The following is a 19,143-nucleotide window of genomic DNA, read 5'->3' as shown; positions in this document are numbered from 1 at the left end:
CTGAATGTCTTTGCCCTAAATCCACAACCGAAGTAATATCTAGAGAAATTCTGCACAAACCCAAGGATTAGCAGCATGTCTGAGGAAGCAGGATCTTCGCTTCAAGCAACCTATGCACATTTTAAAAGGCCGCATGAATTTGGATAAGCCTTACTTACTACTATGGGCCACAGAAGCAGCAGCAATTCTGCAAGTATCCTAGGGTGATGTTTACCTGTTTTACTTTAAAAGCTTTATCCTCAACTACTAAGCTCTCCTTCTCCAGCTTCCTATCACAGTGAGAGAAGCAGTGCAAGTGCTCAAGCTCAGTCTGATCATACCAGAGAAACCTTGGTTTTGGCTCTTTTGAGGCAAGACAATCATCAGCTTGGTGCTGAGGATACAGAGAACCAGGTTCTATTTTGTAATGGCTATCTGGGTTGAAAATCATGGTCTTTTTAAAATAATAGTTAAAAACACAATCAACAACCACGCTACTCTTTCACACGTGTAATAAAGCAACAGGAGCTCCACACAAATCAAGTGCTTTTCAGGAGAAAGGCAAGAACTGTAGAAATAAACAGGATCTCCTTTTTTTTTTTTTAATATTATCTTTGATTACTTTAGTTTGCACAATATATATCCCACATTGTATGTAATTTGTTTATGAGTATCTGGGCAGAGCTCCAGTGCTTTGATGCAACTGGTCCCAGTGAACAGCTCAGTTCAGCATGAGTACTACCACCAGCAGGGAAGGCTGGAGAGGTGGAGGAGATACAGCACTGTTGTCACATCCAGTACAGGACAGGGTTGGCACCAGCCAAGCAAACAGGAACTGAGTTCCAGAAAGTTTCTTCACCTCAACAGGAAAGAAAGAGTCCAACAAATGAAGGATTCCAGAAAAATACAGCTGTTTCCATGATGAATGTAGTTATCTTTTTCCAATATGAATGAGAAAAAATGCAGAGTGCAGATACAGTATGAACAAATCTTACCATTTGCAACTATAAATATTTAGTGAGAAGATTAATTCAAAGACTCCAACTCTTCTGCACTGAAACTTCTCATGCTAGGAACAAAAAAGCTTCAAACTGATTCACTGTAGAGAATGAGGTATCAGATTACATGATTTTATGAAATGTGCATGAGCCCAACTGTGTGTTTAATTTTGTTTTTGTTATCAGACTTCTTTTTATGAATATTTACTGGAAACAGACATTTGAAGCAGAAATACACTTGTATCCCATATTCTGTTTCATCATTCATGCAGACAAGATTATCTAGAGTCAATGACATTTGAAGAGCCCCACCTGGGTGACCTAAATGGCTCCAATTAAAAAACTGATCAAAGTAAGAAAGTACACCATGACCATGGGGCTCAGAGGGGACAACAGAGTCACATTTACCAGGAGGATCCCAGGCCTCTAGGATGCTCAAGTATGGTTCAGCCAGGGCTGGTAACTGACAGAAGACAGAGAATATACTATTTCCACATTTGCATGAAATGCTATATATCCAGGAGTAAACACCTATTAAACAGTTTCCCTTGCTCAAGCCTAGGAAGGGGTGTGCCTAAATGGACTTTGAGACAATGTTCATCCCAACTCCTCCTTGCTGGACTGGAAGGGTGAGAGCTGGTAGGAAAATGGAGATGTGCTGAAAGATGCATTGGAGTGGGGGGGTGGTGTGTGTGTGTGTGTAAAGCACTGAAGAGCTTGCTTAAAATAGTCCCACAGACAACATCTAGCCTTTCTCTAGTCTTAGAAAACCCAGGGGCTCAAAAGCACAAAAACTACAGCAGCCTGGTTAGAAACATGGCCTTCACCAGTGCTGAAATAGTATGTCCCCATACCACACGTGCACGCGTGCAGAGAGGAACGGGACACTAAGGACTGACACTTTAAGTAGGGTAGAGACAAAAATTTTGGTCAACTCTCATTGGTAATATGCAAAAACACTTTGGTAACTGTCCTACTCTGCCCTACCATGACCTCTTCCTCAGCACTATGTGTAAGGGGATTTTAAAAGTCTAATTTCTAGCAAAATAAGTAATGCTAAATGGGGCGTAGATGTAGGCTTCATATCGGCAAAAGGCATTATAAAAGCATTTTAAAAAAATAAATCAACTTTACAAGCTTGCTGAAGCTTAAAGTAGAATTTTGTGAGATGGTTTCACAAAATGGCCCCAACAGGTTCCTTGAATGTTTTAACAGTTCAAGGTCTCAGCCCTCTTCACATGAACCATGTGGGACAACAGAAGCTGAAGGGAGTGCAGCTTGCCCAACACTAAGAGCCAACATTGAATTTTATTTAACCAGGTTAAATGGTTGGGGATAATGCATCCAGCTGCTCTTTATTATAGGGAAAAGCTCAGGGGTTTTATTATTTTTTAAGAAAAATCAAGTCAGGTGATAAATTTGAACACAGATTTGGATTAATCTTCCATCTTAGTATATTTTTGTACCATTTGCTTTTAGACTGTTCCTTAGAGCAGGAGATAAAAAGGCAAAGTTTTACCATGTTCTCCCATCGTTATAATGTGATTCACCAGATTGGAGTTATTGAATAAACTCATAAACCCCCAGGTTACATTCTTCTTCATCTGCACCCTTGCCTTTCAAGTGAGCTCTACTCTTATTAAAAGGACCATAGGCTGTCCTCAGGCATACCCTGTCTTTGAAGATGAAGCCCCAGCTACATTTTATGGAAGAGACCTCTCAGTTTGTACCTTTGCCAAACTGCATAGCAGGTTTAGACAATTACACAAGACAGTGGATTTCGATTCCAGGCTCCTCTTACTCAGTCTTAAGTTTTAAAAATAATGTTTTTCTTTCTTCTAGGGTACTCCTGAAATAAATGTTCCAAACAGTGATGATCCAAAGGTATTAAAGAAAAAAAGTTACAGCTTAAACAGCACGACACAGATTATGAATAAAGAAACCCTTCCCATATGGAAAAGTTTTAAAAATGTGACATTCCTTTTCAATATGTGTTAATCAGAAAGACAGTAGTGAATTCTGACTGCTTCAGACAGAAAAGAATCAAAACTCTTGGGATATATTACACAAAAGAGCAATTGCAAAGAAGGAAGAACAATCTTATAGTTTATTTTAAAACTTAACTATTAACAGTGTTTTCCTAAATGGCTGGGAAAGTCTGCAGTTTGGAGCCAGCCACATGTTACTTATCAATGCTTCAAATGCAGGGTGAGTAAGAAAGGCCACGTCTGGTTCCTTTTGCAATAGGGAAAAATCTCTTTTGAAGTCTTTCTGAGGGACTGACGGGGGAGAAAGTGTCAGGAAAAGGATCTGACAGGTTTTGCACAGCGAGGGGCAAAAAAAGTCTGGAGTAAAATCTCTTGTCTAAATTGGGCAAAGAGATAGAAACCTCTCCTTCAGCACTGGAGACACCAGATTAAAAAGTCTGAGACTCCCTTGTATCTTTTTTCCAGCCACACATGAATTCCTTTTTATGCTTTCTGCCAGCTTCTCATCTTACCAGGAGCCTTCAGGAGAGGCCAGTCCAGCACCGAAGGGAACGTAGCCACGCTGGGGCTCCGTGTACAGCAAGCAGTCTCCCAAGATCCCAGGAAAACAACAAGCATCACAGAAGACCTCAATTTAACGGTGGAAGTGATCACCTGAATGATCTTAAAGCAAAAGTCAAAGGACCAAGAAGTTACTCTGTTTCTTGAAATGAAAGGCATTATCAACGAACATGTCACAGCCACTATCGCTATTTTGCTCTGGGACAGGATTCCTCTCCTCTGTTTTCAATTCTGTGCAAATAACTAAACTGAGAAGTTCTGTATCACCTGCAACGTAAATGTAGTTATCCACCAGCAGGTGAAGAACTAGATACAGTGCTGGCAAAAATGAAATGTAAGTTGCTCTGCCCTTTCTTTGAAATTCTCACACTCCTGAAGACACCAATCAAAAAGAAAATACCCATTATTTTTTCCTCAATTGCAAAGATAAATGCTTGATATAACCAGTCTCTAAAAGCTGTATTAGAAGTAGAAATTTGCGAAATTAATTCTATATAAACTGTACTCTTATCTGTAACAAACTGCTTTTGCATGTGTTGCATGAGCAACCTACACAGCTAAAAATATGCAAACTTAGCATTACCTCAACAGGGCAGAAAGCCTGAGTTCACTACACCATTACTCACAAGTAACAATTTCTTGCACTCTTGGTGGAAGAAGGCAGCTCAGCACTATTCAATTTGGAGTGCACAGAAGTATGCAGTAAGCTTTTAATAAAAGCCATTGTCTTTACATTTTGATAGTGATAATGTTTTAACTCCTTCCTTGCTCTGCCTCAGTGTTGCATTTGCAGGGTACGTGTAGCATTTCACAGGTAATATTTCACAGCAAATAAAGGAGAAAAACTTTCTCTAACTCAAAAAAATTCCCCCAAAAGAATCCTAGCCAGCTGTTTGCAACAGGATTATTTTAATATAATCTTTTTAGTTACATAACAGGCATGAAAACATTAAGTTGTAACTCTCGTCTTATTTTGATCAAGGACTGGGGAGCTGTAGCAAACACCGGTAGAAAGAAAACCCCCTTCAGATATGAGGCACTACAATTCCTAAAAGACTGCACTGCAACAATGTTTGCTGCCTATTATTATAAAAATGAAGACCACAACACAAAATATTCTATCTATACTATGGTAACATTTCTAAGACATAATAGTCAAAAACATCTGAAAAAGGTATGAAAAAACCTAATTCCTCACTTGTAAAATATAGGCTACTGCTCAGGTTTTTTTGTCTTCATACTCCTCCTTTTGCATCTTTACGAACTGTATATTTAATGGTTAAATAACATGCTGAAGTCTGCTAATTACTGTGATGAATGTCAAAGCTGGAAGCACCACATTCACTCATCTTTGATGATACTTATCAGCTGGTCAATGTACCCAGTTGTACAAATAGGCAATACCCACCTCACAGTGGTAGGAACTTACACGAGAAGTTCCATTACATATCTAGAGCAAATATTATTGCAGTATTGTTCAGACTCTTGCACACGCACCAAAGCTAAAGTACAATTTCATCCCACAAAAGTATTTTGTACAACTTTAATAAGATTAAAGTTATTGTGGGTTTTTTTTGTCTGTGTTTTTTAATAAAACCACTTTGAAGTGGCAGTTTGACGATGGAGGAGGGGAACTGACCCCTCCTCCTCCTTAAAATCATTACACTAAATGACGAGCAAGACACAGCCAAGAATTCAGACAGTAAAGTGTTTTAGGTACCTTGATTTTTTCCACAGCTCTCCTTGCTCTAGTAATGTAGTTGACCTGTAAAACAGAAGAAAGATTACTGACTCCTGGTAGGCTTTTCAATATTACTGGAATATACTGTACACTTAAAACTTAAGAAAGCATTAAAACAACATTTAGTTTCTCTAACTCTTTTTCAGAATATTTCATTGAATTACATTTTACTTTGTTATCATATAACACGTTTTTCATATATAAAAATCTCAAAGGGAAGTCTCATTTCAGATCGCCTAGTTGGAATCTCACCATTTTGCCTCATGCACACCAAGTTACAAATCAGAAAGTAAAATCCAGCCTACCTGCTGCATTTTTAAAATACAACATAACAGCCACAATCCACAATTCCTCTTCTAGCCCAGAAGTTGAACTGTAGAGCAGCCGCTATGCTACCGAGGGGGCAGGCTCCAGTCGGGTGGGGAGCCAGGGAAAGGAACACAATACCTCTCTTTGAAGGTTGACAACTGCTGGTGTGCAAAGTTCATAAGGAAACAACCGCCTTGCTCTGACTCTTTCCCACCACTGAGCAGCTATGGGTTTTCCTCTTACCTTCATCTTCTAACATGAAAGTAAAACGAATAAATAAAATAGCAATTGTTTATTTCTATCATCTTTTGTCTTCTTAGGTCTTTGAGCACATGTTATCTTCAATCAAACCTGACAAATCTATTTCCATCATCTTCCCTTTTCCCTCAACCACTCCTCCAAGGAAAAGCAGTTATTTCCTGGAGGACGAGGGCCAGACTCCTTGATTTCATACGTGCATACAAAACATATGCTACATTTTCTTTTTTTAAGATCTATACACTGCAAATTAGACATTTTATGCACTGTGAAAACAGAGCTCAGCCTACCATCGGGCACAGGCGGTACTTCTTACCAACCTGTTAACCCATTTTTATTCATCGGGTTATAACAGCCTCTTTCAACCATCACCAGCTTTTCCTTTTTTACTCTTTCATGACTTCAATACAGTATCCTCGAGCATTACTGTTTAGGTCTTCTCAGTATATTGTACTACAAAATACTTCACCAGTTTCAACATTTCAGCAGGCTGGATGGATATCCCACATTCTTTATCATCACTAGAGGCTGGATTATTCAGTGTTCTTTATGAAGTTCAGCAGTAAAGAACTGACTTCTGAAAAAACAGTGTGCACAAAAAGGCAGCGAGTAGAATTATACAAAATCACTCCAAGACGTTATTGTCCCAAGAGACTCTGAAGCAAAAACCAAAACTTCCAGGAGAATCACAGTTAAAACAAGATGTTATTGTATGTGTGCTCACGTTGCCTATTTTCCCTGATTTACTTTGTCACAGTAAGTCCATTCAAATAAATGTTGCCATAAACATAGCATTATTTTCAGTAAGTTTGTATTTAGGAATGAACAATGTACTTATACTCATTATCAATACAGGTAAACAGCCACAAAAATATTTCATCTACTTTTAAACCTGACAGAAATACAGATTTAGGGGGCAGAATTGGCTCCAGCCAGGTGCTCTGCATGAGGCTTGGGCATGTTTGCTTATTTTGCTGTCCTGCCAACTGCTCCCTGGCAGAGCCCACAAAGCGATGGCAGTGACTGAGGAAAGAGGAGGAAGTGTATTGGCATCAAAATGTCGTGTTAGAGCAGGAGCCCTCCACAGCGTCAGGAATTTAAACACTTCAACGTGACTGTTTATTCTTGGCATGACTACGGTTTATTTTTCATCTACTTCACACTGCTAGAGATAAGGGAATGCTATTTCTATGCAAGTTCCTGATATGTTATTTTAAGCGTAGCCATCACCTGCAAGAAGAGATCCCGTCTTGCAGGCTGGCAGCTACTGTTTCTAGAGGGCATCAACAGACTACTCTCAGACATGAAAATTTAATATTCTCTCTAATTTTGTCAGCTCTGGGTCCCATAGGACTGGTTGGCAGAACGCAGAGGTACCCATTTATGATGGTGTTTAACACTACTTTAGCCTCCCCGGAGTTGCACAGCACTGCTCTCTCCCATGGGGGTCAGTGGAGCCCCAGGTGAGCGATGGCCAGCTGGCTTGGCTGGGTCCCCACCTCTGGGTGCTGGAGAAGTTGGAGACCCTACAGCTCTCAGCAAAAGGAGGCAGTGGGGGAAAGAGCTGAAGCCATGAACTGCAACACTTCAAGCATCATATGCTTTTGAGCAATTTTTTTTCTACCGTTTATCACAGGCTCTTTGTACAATCCCTTTCTTCATATCCCTTCTCCCTAGTATCACTCAGTGCACTTTCACAAGCTCTTCCTCCCTCCCCAATTAAAAATTCTCATTATTTAAAAAAAAAAAAAAAAAACAACAAAAACCCCTCAACAATTGTGAAACTACTATGCCATTTGGTGCCATGACCCAATTCACTCTGCTTAATCCATCGGGGTCTTTTCATCCTACTCCACCCATGCCTTGAGTATGGGCAAGAAACTCTGACACAGGCACTGGCCAGCAGTTGTCTTCACTGCGCTTAGCATTGTTTAGGCCATATTCTCAGCTCTTACTCATTAATTAAGTGCCTCTATGGACAAAATAAAATTATACATCCAGTAACAAAGGATGCAGATTGTATCAAGAATGGGGAAAAAAAAATCTGAAAAGAAATAATAGTCACACAGTAAAGAACCAACTCAAAGGCAGCTCTCAGATCAGTGAAAATAAGAACTGAAAGACATTCTTGGATGAATAAATTAGGAAGAGAGATGGATTTTAACTCAAGATATGACAGCAGTAAGACAAATATCGAATATGAACAGCTTCAAAAATTTTGGACTACATCTGAATTAATGTGTATGTCAAAAATCAGACATATTACACAAATCCTAACAGGATATTGAAAATGCAAGTACAAATTAAATGTTAAATGAGGGCTTCAGCCTGTAGGACAAAAGGATTTGTGTGTCAGAGATACCATTTCTCTTTTTGAGGATTAAAGTGCAAAAGCCACTTGGGTTATTTAAAAGCTAGCTCTCCCCTGCTCAGAGAAGCAACATTTAAGAGCTGCATCCAGAAACTATGAGTAATCACAATGATGGATAGTCAAGGAACTGATGGGATATCCCAAAGAGACACCTCCTGGAATGAAAAAATAATCTTCTTCAACTACTCATATTATAATGGCTGATCAGCATATATTAGGAAAATACATTTCTGGTTTGAATCCAAACCTTGAGTATAAAAAGCAAAGCCCTAGTAAATATTTCGGAGAATTCTCAGTTCCAAACTGAAGAGAGCTGGCAACTAATTTCTTTTTTTAACAAATAAAACCATCAAAAGATTGTGCAACTCTAAGAGCCCTTAAGGAAACAATTGGGAATTTTTCATAACATGGTATTTCCTTATACCACTGACCACAGGAATGCAAACAGTTCCACCAAACAGAGATTTCTTCATTGGAAACAACCGACAATCTAACCATGTTTCCATCTTTTCCACTCTCAGCGCTCAGCATACAAAATAGATGATAGAATAGGATACAGAAGTGTACCAGAGGCACAAGATATCTTTACTAAAACTCGGCACCTGAGAGGCTTTACAAGAATATATTTCCTGAAGGTTAGAGAGAACACTTACGTTTATTATCAAGCACCGTCATCTAATCAAAATTTTTCTACTGTGATTTCTACTCATTTGTTGGATTTTCCCAAAAATACTGTTAGTATCCCTATCAACCAGAAACAGACCCCTAGCCCCAAGCATAACTCAGTACACCAGTAACAAGACTCAGTCCTGCAGCATTCCCTGACAGTAAGGCAGGTGATACTAGCGAGGAGCACTGGCATGAGAACATGGGTTGTTACTTAACTTTCCAAGTGGAAGAAGCAGCAGCACTACTGGTAGAATACCCCTTGTACCTTATACAATATCCCTCACGTTAGTCTAATGAACGGATTTCCTTACCAACTTCTCTGTTTGGGATTATTATTTGAGCAGTGCCAACTGACACTGTGAATCCCCTCCCAAGGAAGCTGGTAATGTTGGTGCATTGGTACGGGCTATGGCACTCTTAGTACTCACAGTCTACCAGCCTTCAGACCCTGCATGAGGAGACCAAGTATCAGAGACAACCCAAGGGAAAGGCAAGACAGGCCTTACAAAAGGGACTTAATTTTCTTGACAGCTAATTAACAAGTCACTATCACGAAGAAAGCAATTTACACCCTGTGCTGAGCTTCAAGCTGAAAAGAGAAGCAATGAATTCGAGCAATGGTAAAAACAGAGTATCATCAGAATTCAGAAAGGCACCAGGAATGCTAAAAGGTACTAATCATCGGCACCCTGACAAATATCTGTCATTGCAAATTTGCAACTCAATTAAGCCAAGATTTTAATCAGGGCTACAACTGTACTTAATTCTCTCCATTGCAGCTGAAGGAAAGCAAGGGGAACAAGTCATAAAAACAGAACAAAACTCAAATGTGCTACAAAGACCAAATTGTTTTCAGAAGGAAGAGCCAAAACAAACAAAACCCATAAAACACAAAGCTTTATGGAGTTAGTGTGCCAAACAAGTCAAGAATTTTTGATGGCAGAAAAGACAGACAAATGTCTTAACTTCAAATAGAAATGTTAAAAGACTTTCCTTGTGTGGAAGAGTGTTTCCAATCTATGACAGAGGGATTATTACCCTGGTAGTCCAGGAAACCACTCTTACAATTACAAGATTTCAGATTTTGGAATTCCCCTTTTAGGAGGGACCATGCAAAAATCCTCCATGCTCTTCAAAAAGGAGAATGGGATATGGCTTGGGTGTCCCACATGCAGACAAACAGGGCCAGAAGGCTTTGACAATAAACTCATCCCAATGGCACTGCAGAGGAAGACGTCACCATCAGAAACAAAATGTGTCTATACGGTACTTTGATCTTCTGAGATGATAAATGATGAAATAGCCCTTGCAAATCTCCCATAATATTTTCACATACAGAACCATTTACCAGGAGTTACTGAACAGGAAGCTAAAAATTTCAAGCTAGGCTTTATTTGAACTATTGCATCTCTTGATCTTTTTTTTCCCAGAGATGCACACTGAACTCTCAAAGTGCTGACCTTTCGTCACAGCACAATCTTGGTCTTGGAGAATTCAACTGTTCTAAAGTTACAAACATAGGAACCCTCCCCTCCTTTTTAGATGATGCTGAAGATCTAGACATAAATTATACAAAGAAGCAGCTTGGTTTAATTACAAACAGTATAGCAAAAAATATTTTTCCAGTTATCATCTTAACTAGACAACCAAAAGCCCACATCAGCTGATATGCCAAAGTCTGTGTTGAGATTTAGAAGACTACTCAAAAAAATATATTTTTATTACTGTCAGCATCCTAGAGAAAAACATGCACGAAAAGCTTTTCAGTTTAATCTTACTGCTGATACTACAGAGAGCTACCCAAACTGCAGACTGCAAGGCAAGGCAGTAGTTAGAGCACATCACATATTTCCACAATTAGAACATAGTAATATCAAGCTATGCAAGAAATGATTTGCTGGTTTTCATTAAAATGTTCATTTTTAATTTCTCCTACAGTTGCTGCATTAAGATGCATGTTCAGAATGGCATGAAACTACTGTGCAGAATCTATGTAACATTCATACTCGAGTTGAATTGGTGCTACAATCAGCGGAAGCTTTGGTGTTGATAAGGAAGCAGAGATTGATTTTAGAAAAATGTTATAAATCAAAGCTACTGAAGACTATCTGAAAAGCTTTCATTATGATTTCTGGTTGAACTAAATACATATGAAAATGAATATGCTAATTCACCCTTACCTTATGGTTTATAGTTTATAATAATACTTGTTATTCCATTTCACCTTTGTCATCTGACAAATCCCACTACTAAGGGCTCAGTGCTCAACAATTCAGTGTTGTAAAGAATATAGCTGCTGTCTGGTATCTACTTAATTACAGTTTCTCAGAAAGACTGTAAAAAGTTTCAGATGGAGTATTTTAAGTACTGCATTATTAAATTTTCAAGCAAATACAGTCCAAGCAGTGGGAAATGGCAGTTTCAGAAATCATCCGAATGGTCTTAAGGATCCAGATGCCGGGTACAGCTCTGCAACAGGTATCCTAACTGGCCTCAGGAAAATAATTTCAGCTTTGCATACTTCTGCCCCCTTGCCCCCTTAAAATGAGGTGAAGTTCCTACTGAGATCAGCATTAGTCAAGCTGTATTCATTCATATTTGTTAATATATTGCATCTCTTTCAGTGACATGTACTTCAAGACCGACAAAATACAAGTACTAATTGTGGCTTCAAAAAGCCAGTGGATAGTGCTCCTTTAGCCTTTATTATGAAAAATGAAAAAGTATATGTTAAAGCTACACACAATGCATTTAAGCAAAATACTTTCCAAGCTATGTCCAAGATTTGGGTAAATGTGAACAAAAAACCACCTACTGTTTTCCAGCTGCTATTTAATGCCCCTGAACTTGCACCCTAATCTTTTCCCCCCCCTCTACTTTTTTTGCTGCACTCCACGTATATTCTGGTCTTCAGACTCTTGAGATTTGAAATCTCTACTGGAAGAAAAGAAAAAAGTAATCTTACATTCCTTTTCAAAAAGAAAAGGAAATGTGAAAGCCTGGCATGACTCTTCTCACCTTTTGTTAGCACAGGCTTCCTGCTTTCTTCTTGTCCCTGAGAAGAAATCTCTTTCTCATTTTCTAGCAGTCTTCCAGTGTCAAGTCCAACTTATTAGCTTTTGCTACAACCTCACTACTGTCATCAGATTTCACCTACTAACATCATACGCCACATTTTAAAAGTTGCTCTCAGCTTCTCACCAGAAACCATCCACTCCAACCACTCCTACCTAGTGGTTTGCAGGATCCCACCCTCAGCAATACATACATGTTCAAAAATGCCAAGACTGCTAATGGTTGCAAGAAATCCCACGCTCCACCCATTGCAGCTCTCTCCTTTCATGCTTTGCTCCTACTTCTGCATTCGTTTTTCAGCACCACCTCCTGCACTTACAACACTTCATCTTTCGCCTGCTCCTCCTCTTCCACTGCCATGTGCGCTCTTGGTATGAGAAGTGCCCATAAGTATCACTTTGGCTAACTTCCTATAAATCATAGATACACTAGTTTACCACTAGGAAGTGGCCCTACCTAGCCCTTTTTTATTCTCAATCTGACATCCACAAGCAAACACTTTTGCAAATTTGAGGTGAATAAAAACATAATTGGAAGCAACTTCTTGGTGCTGTATGCAGACCATCTACCTCCTACTCTGCCCAAGACCTACTACAGCATCAAAGCTTCAAGAAAGGAATGGGCACCTTAGGGAGCAAGACCTCTGCTCCCTTGGCCTCCATCTCTCACACAAGGAAACAAGACCAACTTCCCAACTCACGCAGGTATGTGCATTTGATACACCATTCTCGTTAGACTTATATGTAAAAAAGAAACATTTGCAGTTATGGTACTGGTATAGCGATAGTGGTATGCCTAAGGATAAAAAGCAAGACAAGTTTCACACGGAGTCTTTCCATACCTTTTCATATAAAGTACAATAAGATCTAGCACATTCTCATACTACATTTCATTTCACAGCATGTTTTTTTTCCAAACTTTGCCACTTCACTCCTAAAAAACATCCATTCAGGATGTTTTTACTAAGAAGTGATGCTTGCTAACTTGATGCTTCGACCACCTGAGCAGCCACTGATTCATTTCTAATCTCATCTTTTCCTTTAGTACTATGTTGTTTTTATTTCTAAGCCATCAGATCTATAGCACACAGTTTTCTCTTTCAGCTGTGAAGCTGAAGTGTTACTCCTAATTCTACTTCAGCAACATTACCTCTGAGCATTTTCAGCAAGGTTACTGGCATTTTGCATCTCTTTCGGAGACTGTCTAAACTTCCCTCATACCGTGCCTGAGAACAAGAAGAGCGGAAATAAAAATGAAGCCCTGCAGCTGAAGATTCGAGGGGCTGGAGAGGATTCTCCTCATACTCCCAACAGCGATTGAGGCAACCAGCCCAGTCTCATCAAGGCATGGCACAACCTCCCATGAGGAATCTCTGCCTGAAGACAGATGATCAGAAGATGCTTCAGAACATAAACTTCAAATGTATGGTATTATTTTCTTCCAGTATTAATTTATGCATAAAGCCATAGCTGGATTCATGATGCCACTATTGCTGCAAAACTAATAATTATCAGTACACATACCTATCTTTAAATAATTTTCCTCAGCTACAAAGTATCAGAACCCTTATTTATTGAAACACATTGTATTTGGGAGTTAAGAGTATGATTTGTTTACAAACTGACCAACTCCACTGGTGAAAGAAAAACAGATTTTTACCAATATTCTTCCTACTTTATTCTGGTATTATGAACAGAAACATTGCCTCTTTATAGTCTTCAATTTAATCACTGTCATGAAATACTCAATCCAGCCCCCAAACCTAAGAAAGAATAGAAACCAAACACACTTTTTTTTTAACTCTGTATTTCACTTGTTCACTTTTGACTTCTACAAAGCTTAATTCATCCAACCTCCACCCTAACCCCTGGGAGCATCTTGTACTTTCCAGCCATCTGGACTGTATTTATTGAGAAGAAAGTTAAATTTGTTCATGAACAAAGAAAATCCCCTTACTATCTTCCTGTCTTGTCGGCACAGTTATTTTCTAAGTTCTTATTTTCTCAAAAAAGTTATTGTGCCCTCTGGGGAGCTCGCAGGGTCTTCATTGTGACCTCTACTGAGGTCATACAACTTCCTCATTTATCATTTTTAAAATGAAAAAAAGGCAGCACTAGAAAAAGTAAACTTACTATTTTTCCCCTCAGTTTTCACCCTCTCCTCACAAAAGCCTTTACAAACAGCATGAAAGTTCATATATGATGGATTAGGACAGTAGCAATTGTATCAAAGTGTTTATTTAGACAGCAAAAGTGACAGTTTTGCTAATAAAATTGATTATTGCCAAACTAAGATCAGAGACAAATTTTAAAAGGAACACAGACAAACATTTATTTTTCAAGTCGTACTCATTTTGATGGTGTCCCTCCCTCCCCTTGGTAGCTCACTGCTGGAGCAGGACTGCTGCATCTCTGTTTGTCCACCTTTTGTCAAAATATCCATGCTGCGACTCCCCTCCCAACACTGCAGATACAAATGTGCCCACGAAGACTTCTGCAAACTGCAGAAGACAAGCAACTACCTCAAACTGGTTTTTACTTTCAACCACATGTTCTTAAAACCCACCTACTTTTATCTGGTTTTATCTGTGCTGATGTATAATGCTTCCCTTTTAGTGCGTTTTATAGCCCTATTTTTAAAGGCACACTATCTCTTTCGATCAAGAGGTAGTCAACTATAGCTTACCATTAAAAACTACTTTCCAGCTCTATTCTACTCCACTTGACATGCACCAGAAATCTGCATCAAGTTTCAATGAAAGCCACATTGGCCCCTTTGTTACAGAGAAAATTAATGAAAGCAATGAGCAATGCATGACATGCAGCTAACTTTTTAATTAGGAATTGAAAGTTCCCGAAGCTTTGTGATGCTTGACCCAAACATCTGATTCATTTCAAAATTTAATTCAGTTTAATGAGGTAATTTAATACCTGTGATAAGGAAAAAATGTCGATGTAGAACTATACTGTAACATAAATTAGAAAACAGGTACTAGAAGAAAAATACCTCTGTAGAGGGAAGATCACTTAAAGAGAACTACCTGCTGCTGTTTATTTCAGGTTGAACCTCCAAATTTAGCTCAAAGAAGGGACCCTTCAGAGGCATAATAATTTTTAATGATCATGTCAAGTATCTTCTTGTTTCGTCAACGGCTCTTATGGAATACCAAGGAGTTCAATCACAGATGCGCAGGAGGCTGCATACCACAACCACAGTTAATTCATTAGAGAAAGGAATACACAGTAGAGAAAACTATGAATTAAAAATGTAATTGAATGTGTTCATGTGAAAAATTAACTATTGAAACAACTCACCTAAATACCACCACATATAAAATAATATAAAATAGATTTTGCATAAAGCTCTGTGGCTACCCAAACGCTTGGACCAGAATAATTGAGGGGACAAAGCCAGGGCAGAAACACTTCCCTTGCCAACATTTACCTCCTCCACATCTATGAAATGAGGACTTAGTGCAATGTTAACAAAACCAAACATTCTACTTCCTTGCATTCGCAATTGCCAGTTTCTAGACTGATTCAACATTATCCCTTCACAGTTTTTTGCCTCCTCATCTCCAAAACGCACAAAGGACCATCAATATGAATAAACACATTTTGTCATTAAAATTAGCTGGAGCATAGTGAAGATGCAACACATCTCTGCTTTAGGGAAGCATTGCCAAATTATTTATCAGAAACAAAACCCCAGGAGATCTGTTACCAGTTGAGCAATACCTCCACTAACAAGGACTTCCCCCCCCCTGAATGTGATTTCAAGCTGTTCAAATTTTCCACAGAATTTGTAATTTTTTTTTTTCTTTTAGAAGTGAAGACATGGACAATAAACAGGCAACTGAACTTCCTTTTCTTGAGACACAAGCTGAACATTTCATGCAAGCTACTAAAAATAAGTTTTACTTCCAGCAATGACAACTCCTTGCAGCTTAATCAAAAGAATAGCAATCACAGCCTAATGGGCTCTGTTCTCTAGAGCACCCAAGTCAGAAAAGGATCAGTAAGGGAAGATTCACTGTAGAGAAGAGAAGAATCTGCAAAGAAGTGAGGACCAATATATTTGCACTTTAGTGTGCATTAGTTTGATTTTGTATGTTTCTAATGGAGAGAACGTGAAGCGACACAATTCTCCATCCATAGTTATGGTATCAAATTAGTTTCTAAGGAAACAGGGCAGAATCCAAGGGAACAAAATTTCTAGGTTTGTGCTGCTTCTGTAGCAAACATCATCAACTGCAGAAGGTGCATGAAGCAAAATCCCTCCAAACTGATTAAGGAATTGAATCTTGAGTATCCTGAACTAGCAATTTAACTAGCAACCTCACTGGCGAGGCATACCCATCTGTTCAAGGAGGGAGAGAACAGAGGTGTGAGCGGGGTGCACTGCTCACCACCAGTACCAGCCTACTCCTCTCAACAACAGTGCAGGAAGTAACACTAAAAATAACCTATAATACAGTTGACACTTAATATAGTCTGCTCGTTCAAGTTCCCCATGACTTTTAAAAGTCTGCCTGCCCACATCTCATGGGTCTTCTTTCAGAGGGAAAACAAATTTTTAACCAGTGAGGCAGCAAACATTTCCTTCTTTCCAGGAACTCAAAGGGGACCAGGTAAAAGGTGCTGATTTTCAGGATTTTCCACACCACAAACCCTAAGTGGGTTTCCCTGCCCCGATGCGTACTGGACTTTGGAGAGGGTCCCCCTGAGCCTCCCTGCCAGTGGAGCTGATGCCATGGGGCTCCTTCAGGATGCTCTCCCCAGCCAGTGCTGCGCTTCACGTGCGGGGATTGCACTCAGGACACAGACAGACCCAAAGGGCAGCTATGCCAGAGAACTCCACAAGTTCCGTTCCTCTGGGCCAAAATAATCAGAATTCTTTGGAGAATTTAAAACTTCAGAAGTACATGGTGCACTTCCGAAACTTTAAAATGAAACATTCCTTCTAGTAACTAGCCACATAACCCACTGCTTAGCAACGGAGGTTGCGCATGTGTATGTATCTGCAAGAGGCAAAAAAAGTCTTGTTATCCATCATTCTCACAACACAGCAAGACAGTTTCTCTCTGGGTATACACAGGGTTTTAAAGAAAAAGGTTACCTTAAATTCACATTTCCAACTAAATCCAGGTCTCCTTTACATCCAGTAAAAACTGGACTGTGAATTGAAAATAGAATCTTTCTGAAGCAGTTTCAATACAGGTGTTTTAGTGAGGCTCATTTCAACTGCAGAGACTGCTCCACATTTACATATATGCTGTGTTGGATTGGGCAGTGACAACTCTTTCTGCACAGCTGTCCACTTTTCAAAAGGAAAATACCAATGCACCTCAAAACATCAATGTCAAGAACCTGCTTCCAAAAGTGTTTGCCTGGAGGCCAGCAGCCCAGAGGTAACAGCCCAGGCCTGAAATCCCAAATACATTACCAGAGGCCAAGATACTACTTCACTATGCTATCCCACTGCAGACTGCACATCAATACCCATCTCTATCTATAAATCAATAGAATCTATTTTCGGCACAAAAGCTTCAAAATAAATCCTTCTGACCAACCTCCCAAATTAATTATGCAAATACTCTATGAAAGTACACAGTTCATTACTACTTCAAAATTTTAAACCCCTTTACATATACTTCAAAAGGAAAAGAAAGTAAATGCCTAATTATACACATTGAATAATCCAGATAATGGCCTGTCACATGCATCACACTGAATGCAAATCAGAATGATGGTTTCAGCTGTAAGCACAATGTGGAAACGTCAAATAACTTTGATCTCGTCTTTGGCAAGAACACGCTTCTTTAAGAAACCATTCTGTATTCAATAGGATATATATATTTAGCATTTTTTTCCTGTTGATTTTCAAAGCCTTTCCTCACAAAACGTACCCTACAAGATATTCCAATAGAGATGAACAACTGTATTTCCCCAAACAGAAGAACGCTTCTGCTTACTGCCTTGCTAGAAACACTAGAAGCAACAATACTTTGTTTATCACATTATTGTCGCTAGTGATTGTTTTTGGGTTCAAAATGTCGATCAAGGAAGGCTGTACTCAAAAATTCTTGTGCTGAGGGGTGCTCACTGCTTTGGAGAGAGGAAAAAAGGCATACTCACAGCAAGTAACTAACCTCCTAATGCCTGCCGTGGAAGTAAGTCCCTAACATGTGCTCCGGGCATGTTTAGCAGGTAGGATTTTCTTCATTTCAAACTATGCCTTTCTTACACAACATGCAAACCCTGCAGAAATCGAGAGACATATGAAAGGAAGGGCTAAAACTGAACAGGCAGAAGTAAATGAGAATGCCCAGGTTAGACATGCCAGGGAGGCAGCAGGAACCACTGCCATCCTTTTCGGGCCTGGTACTAGAGAAATTCCTTATATCACTGCTTATGCTATAAAGCCAAATTTTGCGTATGTTAAAACACACTTCAAGACAATATTATTAAGGGGAGAGTTGGCTTTTAATGGGACAGTTCCACAACTCAAGACATTTAGGCTATCAGTTGGAAAAAAAACAAATAAAGAATTTCAGTGGCTACATGATGATAGTAGCTATTTCAGGTATAAATGCAACAAGAATGTCTATCTGCTGTATGAAGTCTCTGCTCCCCCGCCCAGGCTTTACTTTCTAAAACCTTTTGCCATTTAAAAAGTAAAACACAAGATACTAAATTTCACATTCAGATTGTACTAGTTTTAAGGTATGAAGAAATTCTATGAAAATAACAATACAGTAAAATAAATGCATAACTTCCTAAATGATGGATAACTGGAATAGATTTAGGGGTCAGCCCAATGAAAATACTGCTGCTGCACAGTTTTGCCTGGTTGGATCACCATGTTGAGACAAAACCCAGATCCTGTCAGTTATTGCTGCAATAGCTACTATAACAAAGTTTACTGATGCAATCCTTGTTTGTCATTCACCACAGGGAATCCAGTTTTCCAAATGGGAAAAGAAAAAAAAAAACCACTCAAGACCATTAAAACTATACTTAAGTGTTACTGTCACTTTACAGAAGATGTAAACAAGAGCAATACCCAAATTTACTTACATTCAGAAGACAAATCCCTACTCTGATGAACGCCTGGACCACGCAAAGCTTCAGAAGATTGCTCAACTAGTATAACTTATTTTGCCACCAAAAGCAAAAGCAAATACGTTTTGAC

General features: G+C 39.1%; 1 protein-coding gene across 5 annotated transcripts in view; it reads right to left on the bottom strand.

Moving 5' to 3' along the window:
• The window catches only part of ADD3 (adducin 3), a 102,447-nt gene that overhangs the window by 62,251 nt on the left and 21,053 nt on the right, over positions 1-19,143 (bottom strand). For 2 of the 5 annotated variants that reach the window (XM_074875244.1, XM_074875250.1), the window contains exon 2: positions 5,247-5,291. The gene's annotated coding sequence lies outside the window, so the exon portion shown is untranslated. Of the gene's footprint in view, positions 1-3,477; positions 3,629-5,246; positions 5,292-5,572; positions 5,626-19,143 lie in introns of those variants that run through there. The other 3 variants (XM_074875246.1, XM_074875245.1, XM_074875247.1) reach the window with 3 other exon arrangements.

This window comes from Strix uralensis, chromosome 7 (assembly GCF_047716275.1).
Source record: "Strix uralensis isolate ZFMK-TIS-50842 chromosome 7, bStrUra1, whole genome shotgun sequence".
NCBI lineage: Eukaryota > Metazoa > Chordata > Aves > Strigiformes > Strigidae > Strix > Strix uralensis.
This window is presented reverse-complemented; position numbering and strand designations above follow the sequence as displayed.